The sequence below is a fragment of the Pinus tabuliformis genome, chromosome 6 (genome assembly GCF_031772625.1).
Source record: "Pinus tabuliformis cultivar Carrire ecotype Pingquan chromosome 6, CPIR1, whole genome shotgun sequence".
Classification (NCBI taxonomy): domain Eukaryota; kingdom Viridiplantae; phylum Streptophyta; class Pinopsida; order Pinales; family Pinaceae; genus Pinus; species Pinus tabuliformis.
The window spans coordinates 2,078,337,892-2,078,351,832 of NC_142292.1; positions in this window are offsets into that span (position 1 = coordinate 2,078,337,892).

The window sequence follows — 13,941 nt, forward strand, 5'->3', positions numbered from 1 at the left end:
TGCTTGAAGAAGCCCTCAAGCAAGAAAGGAACAAGATGACGGATAATTTTTCCCAGATCCCTTGGAAAATACCAGTAGGCGATGCATCTTGATCTAGCAACCACTTAACAGGAGTCATACCCTTTAAGGTACAAGTTAATTTTTATATTCATATATTTAAAGGCTATATATATGTAGATGCTCTAGATAAATAGTTAAATCTACTGGAAGGATATTTTTCATTCCATAATTTTTTTATAGAGAAAATATTACTTTTCAACTCCTTAAGGCTAACCCCTATGTCAAGGATTGGTGGGAAACTTACTGTGAGCAAAGGGCCATGGAGGAATCCCCACTATTTGTAGTCACACCCTTTTGGAACCCTTTTCGAGGTTTTGTTATGGAACAATATTACCCTATTGGAAGCTATGAAGGAAAGTACATAAAATGGAACACACTATGGTAGGAAAGGGACCAAGAAGTGCTACATGTAACAAATATATTTCATACCTTAAGCATGAAGCTAGTTATCAAGAACTCTAAGAAACATCTAGGGCTCAAGTAATGTTGCTATATTCATAAATACATTTAGGAATAAATGGAGTTCTTGGACATCTCCTCACTTGGTACAACATACTGATATGTGTCAAAATTGAGCAAAAAATTAAACAAAAGAAGCTAGACTTTGGATTTGTGAATCTGAAGTAGGGAAAGGGCACTCTCAAACCAAAGAAAAAATGACAGAGCTAGGGTATAACATCCCAGGACAACTCATCAAAGGAAAAAGAAAATAATAATAATGGGAAGACAAAAAAAGACACAGGAAAGCGACTTTAGTTCCACAAGTACCCTACTCAGAATAAAAATGAATTTCACACAAAGTAGTCACTAGTGGTCAAGTTAAGAGGTTCAAAGTTAGATGGAGGTTCCAACTATGAGCTAGAACTTGAAAAGGGGAACAAATCATTGATGTAGAAACTAGTGCCACTGTTTCCAAAATCAAGATCATGTAAAGTGAGCTCAAAGATCCAGAGGAAGGTTAGTGTCCCTTCCACTCACAGATGTGGGTGAAGTTTTCTCTGTTTTGTTTCATTGTCGATAGTGGGAGTCAAAGAATCTCATCTTAGAAGAGGTCATTAGGCATTTGGTCCTACCAATAACACCACGCCCGGGTGGCTCCACCAAGGGTGAGATCTATGTGTCAGTAAACAATGTTGATTTCCCTACAACATCAAGCCTTTCACAGACGAAGTATTGTGTGATGTTTCTCCCGTTGAATTTTCTGATGTTTTATTAGGCCAACCATACATTTGGAAATGTCATGTTGTATATGAATCGAGACCTCATACTATTAGTATTACTTTGGATAGAAAACTATATTTGATACCATAGGTAGCCCAACCTACTACTATTTCTTTGATCTCTATTAAACAATGCAGTAAGATCATCTCCCAAAATAGGGATTTTTTTTTTCTTCCTAATTCACTCTCAAAGTAAGGGAAGATTTTGGTCACATCCATGGCCTCTAGAAAGGGATCCTCTATGTAACAAAAGTAAGTGGATAAGGCCATGGAAGAGTATAGGGACATCTTCTCCTCACCCACAGGGGTACCTTTTTATTGTTAGTTCATAAATTTGATTGATCTAACCCCTGGTGTATCTCTAACTAATGGGCCAATGTACCACCACTCTCTTATGAAAAATGAGAAAATCAAGCAGCATATCAAGGAGTTACTAGAAAAATGGTACATCCGACCAATTTCCTCACCTAGTGGGAGCCTAATTGTATTCATATAGAAGAAGGATGGGTTCTGGAGACTCTACATTTATTATCGAGCTTTGAACAAAATCACAGTTAGGAGAAGATACTTGATTCCATGGATTGATGACCTTCTTGACCAACTCAAGGGGGTTAAGTACTTCAATGAGATTTATTTGAAGTATGGATATCACCGGGTTCCAATAGAACCCACAAATGTATGGAAGAATGCTTCAAGTCCAAGGAGGGTCTCTTTGAGTGGTCGGTCATGCCCTTCAACTTTATTAATGCCCCCACAAATTTTATGAGGATGATGGATGACATACTGCAGCTTTTCACCAACTCATTCTTGGTTGTATATCTGGATGATATCCTCATCTTCAACAAGAGTTGGGCAGATCACTTGCAACATATTTTGCATGTCCTTCACACTTTGTGGAAATACAAGCTATGTGCTAACCTAGATAAATGTTCCTTTGGCATGGACGAAGTCCAATATATAGGTTACATAATTGATTAGTAAGGTGTGCATGTGGATCCAACTAAGATCCAAGTCATTTAGGATTGGTTAGCCCTAGTGACTCTAAAAAAGCTTCATAACTTCTTAAGTTGTGTTAATTTCTATCAATGATTTGTGTTTAGGTTCTCTCATATCACTTGGCCCTTAAGTCAATTTACCAAGGCAAGAGTTTTTTTTTTTGGTCTGAGTCACAATAGAAGGAATTCATTGAACTAAAAAACCACATTTTCTTTGCACCAGTGCTCATCTTTCCATACCTGCAATAACCATTTGAGATTGAGACAAATTCCACCCACTATGCTAATAGTGTAGTCCTCACTTAGCAAGGGAATCTAGTGGCCTATCATAGTGAGACGCTCTTTGATATTGTCAAAAGATACCCCACCTATGATAAGGAAATGTATTCCATCATGAAGGCATGTCATCAAAACATTATATTATGGGGAAGGAGATGATTATCCACACAAATCACTGACCTCTTCAATTTATGTAGACACAAGGGAAGTTGCAGAACTATCATCATAAAAAATGGTCCACATATCTACAACAATTCCATTTGAACATTAAATACAAGAAGGGTAGCACCAATCATGTAGAATATTGCCTCAGTTAGCCCCTATTATGGCACTAAACACAATTCTCAACTCTTTTGGGCACAAGACCTCTGGATGGGTTCAACTATATGACGATGACTCACAATTCGCTACCACTTACAAGATGTTGCTGACTAACAATATAGTTCCAGATTGCCTCCTTCAGGATGGAATATTGTGCTACCTGGGATACCTTTTCAAACCTTCAAGTGAACGTGCCATGTAACCTGGGAGGTACATTATAGCTGGTTTGTAGGGCACTTTGGTGTGGACAAGACAATGGCATTAATGCATAAGTATTTTTATCGGTAAAAACTCTAACAAGATGTTGGCAAGTATATCAAATGATGCACTACCTACATCATCATAAAACCAACCATTAAGAAGTAAGGCTCATACACCCCTATACCTACTCATAACCAACCTTGGGAATTCATATCGATGGTATATATGCCTGACATTACTCCTACCGAGCATGGTAATGACTATGCATTTGTGGTCATTGATAGATTTTCTAAGATGGCCATTTTGGCTACCTGCAAGAAGAGTATCACAATAGAATCCATTACCAATTAATTCTTTGAACAAGTGTGGGTACATTTTGGGATTTAGTAGACCATAATTTCAAATCCAGATAGAATATTCCTATATGCATTTTGGTTGAGCCTTTGGTCACTGTTGACACCAAGCTCACCAATTCAACTACCTCCCACTCTCAAACTGATGGCTAGATAAGGGTCATCAACAAGACGATCTTCATGCACATACGATGGATATACAAACCAAGCATCCATGAACATGCAATGATATTCTCCCCTATGTCCAACACAACTACAATAGAGCTCTCCATACCTCAATTGGCCACAACCCCTTTTAGGTGGGACTAGGGTTTCAACCATTGTTCCCCATTTATCTCGCACTGCCCCTTACAACTACCAAGGAATAATTTGCACATGTTCAATTATAAGGTGAAAAATATACCAATTTTATTGAATGAATTCAACACATCCACCAGCAGGTCCATGATATATTGCACAAAGCCAATGCTAAAAATAGTGTCATCATCAACACCGAGCCACACAATTTTCAAGTGGGAGATAAGGTTTGATTACATTTGTAGAAGGAATGCCTTGCAGGGGCCTATCAAAAGCTTCAACCACTTCACTATGGAACTTAAACCATAATGAAGGCAACAAGTGATAATGATTTTTAGCTAAGTATCCCCCCATTCCTTGGCCTGCACTCAGTGTTCAATGTGGAATACCTTCAGCCCTACTTTCCACCATTATTGGACACATCTGAAATTGAGAACAATTGAAATGATAGATCTCAACCAAGATTTCATTGAATAGACCACGACTGATCATATCATGGACACACAAATTAAGAATTCCCTCCAATAGAGAATACAATTGTATCTAGTTGTCAAAGTAGACAAGCTCCTACACCAAGGGAAGTGGCTCACTAGGTACCAAGTTCATCAGAGGTTTCCTCACCAGATATTCATGGCCACCTGCCTATTTCACTGGTTCACAGCATAAGTTTCCTATTTTAGTAGTTTTCTTTATTTGGTATTTTTAGGTACTAAACTTTTGGAGTAGTTTTGAGGCACTAGATACATTTTTTTGGGGAAATTGGCAAACATAAATCTTTGACTATATTTACAGTTGAAAATCGTTCTCCTAGGATAGGATTTGTAATGGGATATCATGTGTACCAAATGGATATATGATATGCCAAAGTTACAACCCTAGGAATTCGATGTTCCAACTTACCCTATCGGGGCACATAAGGCTTTAGTGCTTCATCTCCTAGGGTTATGGTTTTGAATTTTTAGGGCTTCTAATTATTTATTCATGACTAAAAGGCCTTTTAGCCTCATTGTAACATAGTTTAGGAAGGCGCGCAACCATCACATCTCTTCTAATAGATAAGCTACCACCATTCGAGCTAGTTTTCTTTCATTCTGCATGTAAAAAATTTCAACATTCTATTTATTAAATGAAGTTTAGTTTCATTGTATATTTGTGTTTACTTTTAAATATGTATTTCATTTTGTTCCCTTCTTAAATTCAGATTAATGGTATTAGAGTAATTTTCTCTTTCTATGTTTTTTTGTGCATGTCCCCACCGAGGTCGGGGTATAAGGAGTTGGGACTCGAAGCACTTGAGCCCTTGCAATACTAACCTCAATGACCCCAATGTCGTCCCATGGTGTAAGAAAATAAAGATGGTGGATCAATGTTAAATTTTTCTTAGGGCTATATTGTTCTTTTCTTTGATAATTTCATTTCTTCTTTTACATATTGAATTCACCGCAAAGCATCATATTTTTATTCATATTTACATCATTATTCAAAAACATATGCAACTATATAGAAAGAACAATATCATCATTAATTAATCACAACATAAAGGAACAATAGAAGAAAATCATTCACAGATAGAGACACCAGGATTGGTCAGAGACCAACGAAAAACCCACTATGGGGAAAACCCTTTCAAATTCCTATTCTTGTTAGATTTTCATTGAATGATTCAACAAAAGAAAGAATACATTAATACATATCTTAAATCATAATACTATCCAATAAAATCAGCTAAACAACATTCCTGAGATGAACCCAACCATGCTAATGATCGAGATCCTGCTTCAAAAACCTGCGGTCAACTATCGAACACTGCAGTCAACTGAGGAAATTTGCGGTCAACTGATAAAACAAAACTCTAGGTCCCAACTGCACGCAGAGAGTGATGTGTGTGCAGCTGAAACCATCCAATTGCATGCATAAGCTTTCGTGTCGGTGGTTATAGCCAAAAATTTCCTATGACAAGTCTGCAGTCGAAAACCAAAATGCTAGGACACGTGTGAGCTTCGAACCCAACAATCTCAAACCTACACCAGTGAACTTCCACGTACCATCTTAGAACTATGTGAACCAAACCAAAAAAATAAGAAGAGTCATAATTATGATGTCCAAATGAGGGTCACTAGACTTGTATTTATAGCCATCCATGGGTGTTCAATTTCTCTTTTAGGCTGACCTATCATTTTGTGCACATGCGGGATTTAATTCAAAAATACACTTTCCCTTGTCCAAATTGAGTGCTTCAATAGTCAAAATTGGTCCTTTCGAAAAGAGGAATATAGTCCCATGATTGGAATTTTTCACTGAGCTCCCAATTTAAAACCTGCTCTCAGCTAGGAGAGAATTACAACTACATCATTTAACCATCGCAAGTATCCTGTCATCAAATCATGTCTTATCTCAAGTATCTCATCATAAAATGTCATCACTACTCATATCTACTCATATTTGCTTATCCTTGCTTATCTCTTCATTGCCTTTCCTCATATGTTGAATATTCTTGAATCTAAAATAAGAAGAATTTGACATTGGACGGGAGCTCAAGCTACCACCCTCAATCCATCAGGGAGCCATTTCTACCACCCAAAATCACTACCAGTGGAAAGCCAATGTTGCTACGCAAAAATCTTTGCCAGCGGGGAGTCAATGCTATGACCCAGGAAACTCTACCAGCAGGGAGCCAATGCTATGACCCAGGAAACTATACCAATGAGAGCTCAATGCTACAACCCAAGAAACACTACTAGAGGGGATGCCAATGCTACAAACCGATAAAATCTACCAGCAGGAAGCCCAATGCTATGACCAAGGAAGCTCTGCCACTCGGAAGCCAATGCTACGAATCGGGAAACTCTGCCACTAGGGAGCCAGAGATATGACTTGGGAAACATTGTTTATCTTCCCAACATGATGTTTAAGAGTCAATGGTAGAACACCTACATCTCTAGCTTAAGCAGGATTCCACTTACCCTAAATAGTAAGGATTGCGCCTAACTCAAGCAGCTAGCACCCATTGGCCAGATGGGTGGGAAAGGCAAATGACAATTGGGGTATACTTTGCATAAACCAATATAAGGAAGCAACATCTCTGACCTTATGGTTAACAAAGAGGGGTGACACCCTATTATCTAGATATCCCTCAACCCCAAGAGCCCTACATCTCAATTCTTCACCTTGGGAACTTAGACAAGGGGGGAAATCCGATTCAGTGTCCTCGATCAACCCTGACCCTTACCTCAGGAGGGTCACATCCATCAATCCATGTTTCTCTCTGTATATTAGAAACATATCAACATGATCACATCGGGTACCAACTTAACCAACTCAATGAAGAGTTGCCTCAAAAATTACTAAGAGCAGCAGTCCTTTGTTTTCCTATTCATGCAGGATATCAAAATCAAACATTATGTTATAGAAAAACTATGTCATAAAAGGATACCTTATTCATCCTCCCTCTCACGGAGGCAGTAACCACAAGCCTAAGCTTGTCTCATACAACAACATTGTCTCAATCTATGAAAATATCTTTGTCCCAGTGATCAAGAGATAAAAAATGGGCTTAAACATGAAAGTTCTTGGAATCTCCTAAAACCAACGTCAAATTGTAGTATTCGTAGTCCTGATTCCAATGATTTTTGCCTCAATTTGACGTCGTATAAAGAAGTTATGAAGTTTTTGACCAACAACTAAAAATGTCAATAGTAGGGTTGACTGGGCTACTAACTGGGCCATCTGTACAATTGATGTCATCAGCTGACTGTGCAAGGTATAGTGTCAGACAGGCCAATCCCATTCTGACATGTGGCATCACCATACATGTTGGAATGATAGTTTTTTATTGGTTGCTTTGGTTTGAATTGAGCCAATGGTGACGCGCCATGTGGCCTTCTATGGTTGGAAAAAAAATTTGTATAAGGGACGAAGGGCCTCAACAACGTTCGATCCCTATACCTCTAGCACAAAAATCCAATGTCTTGCTGTCACACCATGACCATCGTTCTTAACATACAAAGTTAGTGGTTTTTATTTAAGTTCATGTGGTTTCAACATTTGGGAGGAGGGTTGGGTGGTTAGCCCTGGACCCTAGTTTTGTTGCCATGATATGACCCACAACAAAAATAGAGAGGGGTGAGGGAAGTTAATCCCTGGCCCTAGGGCATATGATACTACATAGAACCATGGCGGAGGCTATGGAAAAGAGCGTGAGCGGATAGGCCCCGACCCCTGACCAATGTTGACTGGTGTAGAGGGTACGGGTGGATAGGCATCACCCCTGACTAGTGTCGATTGGTGCAGAGGGCTGATCCATTGGGGGCAGGTAGTTAGCCCCGACCCCCAGCCATATTGACATGCATGTGACCAGAAACTTCGGAGCAGAGGGCTAAGTCGGCAGGGGCAAGAAGTAAGCCATAGCTGCTAGCCATATGGCACACCATGTGACCCTAACTCGACGCTTAGGGGTTATGGCGCATTTTAACTAAGAGATAAATTGCACCTTTTAGGGTGGGAATCCCGCCGATGCCAGGTGAAATTGTCACTCAGCAGAATGTGTTAAGGGAAAATTCATCACATAGTTAGCAGGTTTTGCCAATTTGCAGGACAGATAGTAGAGCTTGGCTCCAATAAGCATATCTTGCTCATTTTTTAACCTTTTCGAGCTCAAGAAGAGCCTAGATAAGGTTTTTTGAGTGTCTTGGAATCAATGGAAATCTCATATTTCTGATTTGAGCAATGTATGATGGAATTTTTGCAAATTCAAGTCCTTTAGTGCTAAAGACAAAGAGAGTTTTGAATCAAGATGGAGGCATATTTGAGCATGGAAAGAGCCTAGTTAGAGGTTTTCCAGCCTTCCAGTTTCATCTGCATCAGTTGTTACGTCAGTAGAGCAACTATTTTCAATATTTTTTCAATGTGCTTATGAGAGAAACCTTTTTCAACACTTCATTGTGAAGTATTTGTATGTTTATGTTGTTTATTTCAGGTGGAGTACAAGGACCTATTGTGATAGAGTCCTTTTTCTGTTGACAATCATGACTTACTGTAGGGAGTTATATTTTGAGTGATAATTCTTTGTAGGAGAAACAAACCACTCTAGAGTCAACAAGTTGTAATGTGCTCATTTGCTATTGATATAAATATAGCAGGCCTAGATATTGGAGCAAGGCCTGGATATGTAGCCCATGAGGGGTGAACTCCATTATCACTTGCTGGTTTGTTCTCGTCATGTTTATCATATTGAGTTGTATATGAATTTGTTTCTCTTTTAAGTTCAAGTGAAAACTTAACTCATCATCTTGAAGAGGTTAAGAAACTAATTTTACATTTAAAGACCCATTTTATTATAACTTGCAAAGTTCCAAAGGATGATTGAGGTATACTTCCATTTCTAGATCATGTGGTATTAGAGTGGGTTCTAACCAGAATGCATGTATGGGCAAGAAAATGAAGCATGAAAGACTCCAAGTTTTGGAGGAGATTAATCTATCTCTTCGGATGGAGAATGTCGAGCTAAGGAGATTGCTTGAAGTTTCAAAGGAGGATAAAAGACAAATGTTCCTGCAGTTGCAGCATATAGTGGAGGAATAGACTAGTGAGTGTTCTGTCTTGAAAGTAGCAAAGAATCCCTCTGAGATGAAACTAATTTGTGGGCATGTTCTGTACACAAGATATGTATCCTATGATGAGAATGATGCTTGCAATTTTTGTCAACATATGAAAGATTCTCCTTATGTGTCAATTGCTAAAAGTGGTTGGCTAGAGACATCGTCCACTTCTTCATCAACATCTGAAATGGAAAAGATGGGTGGTTGACCAAAGGAGGTAATTAATGTTTCTAGTTCTACTACTTCAATTAATGTTGATAACCCATCTTTTGAAGGTTTTGAAAATCATACCAAGAATATTGGTATGAATCTTTTAACTTAGATGGGTTATGATGGAAGAGACCTTAGATTCAATTTCCAAGGCACCATTAATCCTATCGAAGTGAAGGAATGACCACGATATGAAGGACTGGGTTATAGCCATGAAGAAATTGTAGGGTGCTCCAAAATTGTCAAGGCAAATAAATCATCAAGTGATGGTACAACACACCATGATGGTAGTGATAATGAGAAATTGTCTCCCAAGATAGATGAATGTTCCAAGGGACATGAAAAGTTCTATTCTCCGCATCAAAATCACAACCCAAAAGACAAGTATAAGCATCACGGAGATTCCATAAATGTTGGATATTTTGATCATTTATGGGAAATGTTTCTTTGTAAATTTTATGATGCATTTGACCATTGTGTGGTTGAGTGTGAGAAACATAAGGCGGTGGTAAAAAAAATGGATCAAATCCTTGGGAAAAGATACGAGGAACCTCTCCCAGGTATGAAGACTTCATTTTCGATGGGAAAGTGTAAGCATTTTTGTACCCATTATAGCATGAATGGGCACCTGTTATAGACATTTTTGTGCCTTACAGCTCTAAGCATGAAATGTCCATAAACCAAGGGATCCTATGTCCCTAAAAGTGTTGTTCCTACCCCTAGAGGAACAAGGTCAACCAATTACAGCTTCTCCCAGAAGTTCTCCACCAGAAACTGCTCAGAATCAGTCAAATCAGGATCATTTCAGCTGCTCCACTAGCCAGCTGCGTTGCATAGCACCCCAGTACACTAGCTAGGTGCGTTGAAATGCACCTAAATGCACTACCAGGGTGCGATGAGCGGGAAATGACAAATGGCAGTGTCATTCCGCAAGGTGGACAAACAATGGAAACTTCCAGAATCTTCCCCAATGACACTTGCCTCACTGAGTTCGACCAAACATGAGTAAGAGGCTCTCAGTCTCCAAGTGGAAGCAAGAACTGATAGAGAGAAGCCACAAGTCAAATCATAAGCTGACTCATCCTCTTTGCATACATCTATATATGGATCCCTCATCCCAGAGATCCAGAGGCTGGAATTTTGTACATTGCAGAGAATTGCTGTTGGTTTTGAGATTGAGATCAGTGCATTGGGTGATTTATGCTTTGTTGGAGGTGAAGAAGGGATTCCTTTGCTGGGAGGTTGATGCTGGATCGGGACTCACTTGGTTGTATCTCCTCTTGGATCTTCTTGTTATATCAATAAAACTATTTGAGTTTCTCCTACATGCTTGTGTATCAATGATGTTTTGTTATGTTTGCATGTTTAGCTTAAATCTGATCCTAAGCTATTTATGAATGTAAATCCATGTCTTTGTGTAGTTTTCCTCTTCTGTGATCTTGCAGGAACTTGGTGAAGCTGGGCAAGTAAGGGAGCAGGTAGCTGGAAGCTGTCAAAGAGAAGAGAGATTGGATCAAAGGACTAGCGAAAGACACAGGTTGGTTCATCCTATTCCTCTTCGTTTACAATTCATAAAGAAGAATACGAAAGTAGTTTTCCTTGTTTGTTGCTAAGGCACTATCACACCTTAGTGGGATAGGGGCGTTCTGAGTAGACACTTTTCCCAACAACAAAATGGCGAATCCACTGGGGATCATGTCTAGTTAGTTTTTTTTTGTTTCTCTTGTTGTTTGTTTCATAAACACAGAAGTAGCAATCGAACTGCATTTGCCCTTATCAAATGCAAAGTAGACACCTGCTACTTCAATCCACTCACTGGATTTGTTTATGATTTGAACAGCTGATTCACAAATGATCTGATGACCCTTTGTGATAGCTCTTAGTCCTCCTTTAAATCATCCCTCTGATTGTACCTTACTGATTGCTTTTACTCGGCCAAAAACCATAGATTAAACTGCAAACCGTGACCCAGAACCCGGATAGAAGTCTCGTTTCTGCCCCAGCGCAGGCTCTGTGAAGAGGTTCTGCATTTCAACGCAGGTCCTGAGAGGGCTACCTGCGCTGCAATTCAGTTTCTCTGTACAACAGGTGCGCTGATCAGCCTTTTCCCTGTGCAGCTGAGGTTCTTTGCTTCATTTTGTCCAGTTTTGTCTCTGATTTTTGCAGCCTGTGATTAGTGTGTGTACCTGTCTGAAAACTCCTTTTCTTTGCCTTAATTCCGCCTCCTTTGTACAAAAAGACTGTAGATGTTCTTTGTGTGTTTGTTACATCATTTACAGTTTTCCATTGAAAGAGTAAAATAGTCATACTGTCGTCCTTGGATTTAGATCTGTCGTAAGTGTCGATTTTGATCTTAGGAGAAAGTTTCTTTGCTGTTGACAGTCGATTATACTTTTACTTTTACCTTTGGTTTGAATTTGTCACTTTCTAGTGTCGAAACGAGTGTTTATTTCAAAATCATAGAGTGTCGTAATCTTCTCTACCTTTTTGATTTCGAAAAGAAGCTTGTTTGTGTTTTTCACTTGAAATCAAATTCAGATTTGTACATCAACTTTCTTTTTAGGCATCAATATTAAGAAAGTGAAAACAAATACATGCATATGTGCATTTGCATATTGATAGTTTGTATGGCTTGATTTAGGAAAAGTGCATTTACAGTGTGCTCTTTGCTCTTTGAGAAAAGATTGTGTCTTTCTTTTCCCTTGTAGCTAGGATTTTCATTGCTGAAAAGAGATAAAAGCTTGCTTATCATCTTTAGATTGCATTTAGGAATTACATCTACATCTCATGGTGAACCCAAAAGGCAAAATTCATAAGAAATATCAACTTAAAATAAATTGAATGAATCTAATAACGCTTTGGAACTTAACGCACAACATAGAGGTCTAGGCTAGAGACGTGTTCCGGCGTCGTAAAACCTGGTAACTGTTGTCCTCACTGATGGTTGGGTGATTCCTCCACTGTGAGACGATAAGTGCCAGTACGGACTTGTGCTCCCACGTACCGTCGAGTATATATTGGGAGACCCCTATAGGCTTAAAACCTTTTATCCATAGGAAGCCGTGTCAGCCGCCCTACTGATCGCAATGCACCAAACACAGCATTCGGGAAGATTGACTGCCATACCGTAAAACGTATTCTGCAGTTTTGTGATTGGTTTGGTACACCCTCTACCTAGATCTCCAGAGCAGTCCCTTTCGTTCCTTTTCAGACTCCTTAACGGAAAAGGTCCATCTGAGCACTTGTCACTTCAGGCTCATTAAAAATCGAAGGAGACTAGAGTCATCTTTTGTTTTTTCTCGACTCTTTAAAATTGAAAAAACAAGTTGTGTCTAAAGCGTCTAAAAATTTATTTTAAATGGAATATTCATCACCCTTTTCCTACGTTGATCTTAGGTTGAGAAAATGGAGTCTACCAACCAAGGAATTCCCCTTGGTGGAAATCCTAGTCCCTTCTCCTCTTGGGGAGATGTTGGTGCACCCCATATGGCCACATTGTCGCTTCCAGGACTGACAATTGGCTTGCCAGTCTGGCTCTTCTCAACCAATGTCGTTCAGAACACCACTATTCCTGAACAATCAAATCAGCAGTTAGACCAGTCCAGAGTTACCCACCAACCTTATACTTCCTCTAATTTTTCCTCTCCTCCTTCCTCTTCGCTTGATGGGGCTGGCAAAGCCAAAAGTCAAGTTCCTAAGGAGAAGAAGGAAAATAAGAAGAAAGAGAAGAAGAAGAAGGAGCCAAAAGCGAATGGGGGAAAACGAGTGTCGTCTAACGAAAATCCACACACTGCACCGACCAGGCCTAAATCGCCATGTGTCATTTGCAAGGGAGACCACTTTCACAGAGATTGTCCTTGCATCCCTCAGATACTAAGGGACTGGTCTCCCCGTTTGCACAATCCGGTGTCGTCAACCTCTGATGGCCATGTTGAAAGCACACCGTCAACTAGCGAAAGTGAAGCCCCAGGACAAAAAGGGAGAGCTAGATCTCCCTGTAAACTGTGCGAAGGCGATCACGCCATCCACCGTTGTCCCTTCTTAGACGAAGCTAAAAGAGTTTTGGATGATCGTCCGGTTTCACCGTTACGACTTCCTCCTGGATATAAAAAACTCTTGCCGAGTCCTTCGTTAGTTGAGAATCCAGCTGGCCCGCTCAAGTGGTCAGCTGAAGCGCTTGTCATTGAAGATGAACCAGCTGAATCCATACCCGACGAAAGTCAAAAGGTCGAGGCGGCAGTTGACCCGGTCTTGCCTTCAGAGGTTTTATCTTCGAATGACACAGTCACTGGAGAGAACAAGGATGACACCGTCCAAATTCTCTTCATCAACACAGACTCCGACGAACACGGGGGCAACCTACCCATTCCTTTACCGCAGGAAGTTCGTCAGAGCCGTACCCGGCCGT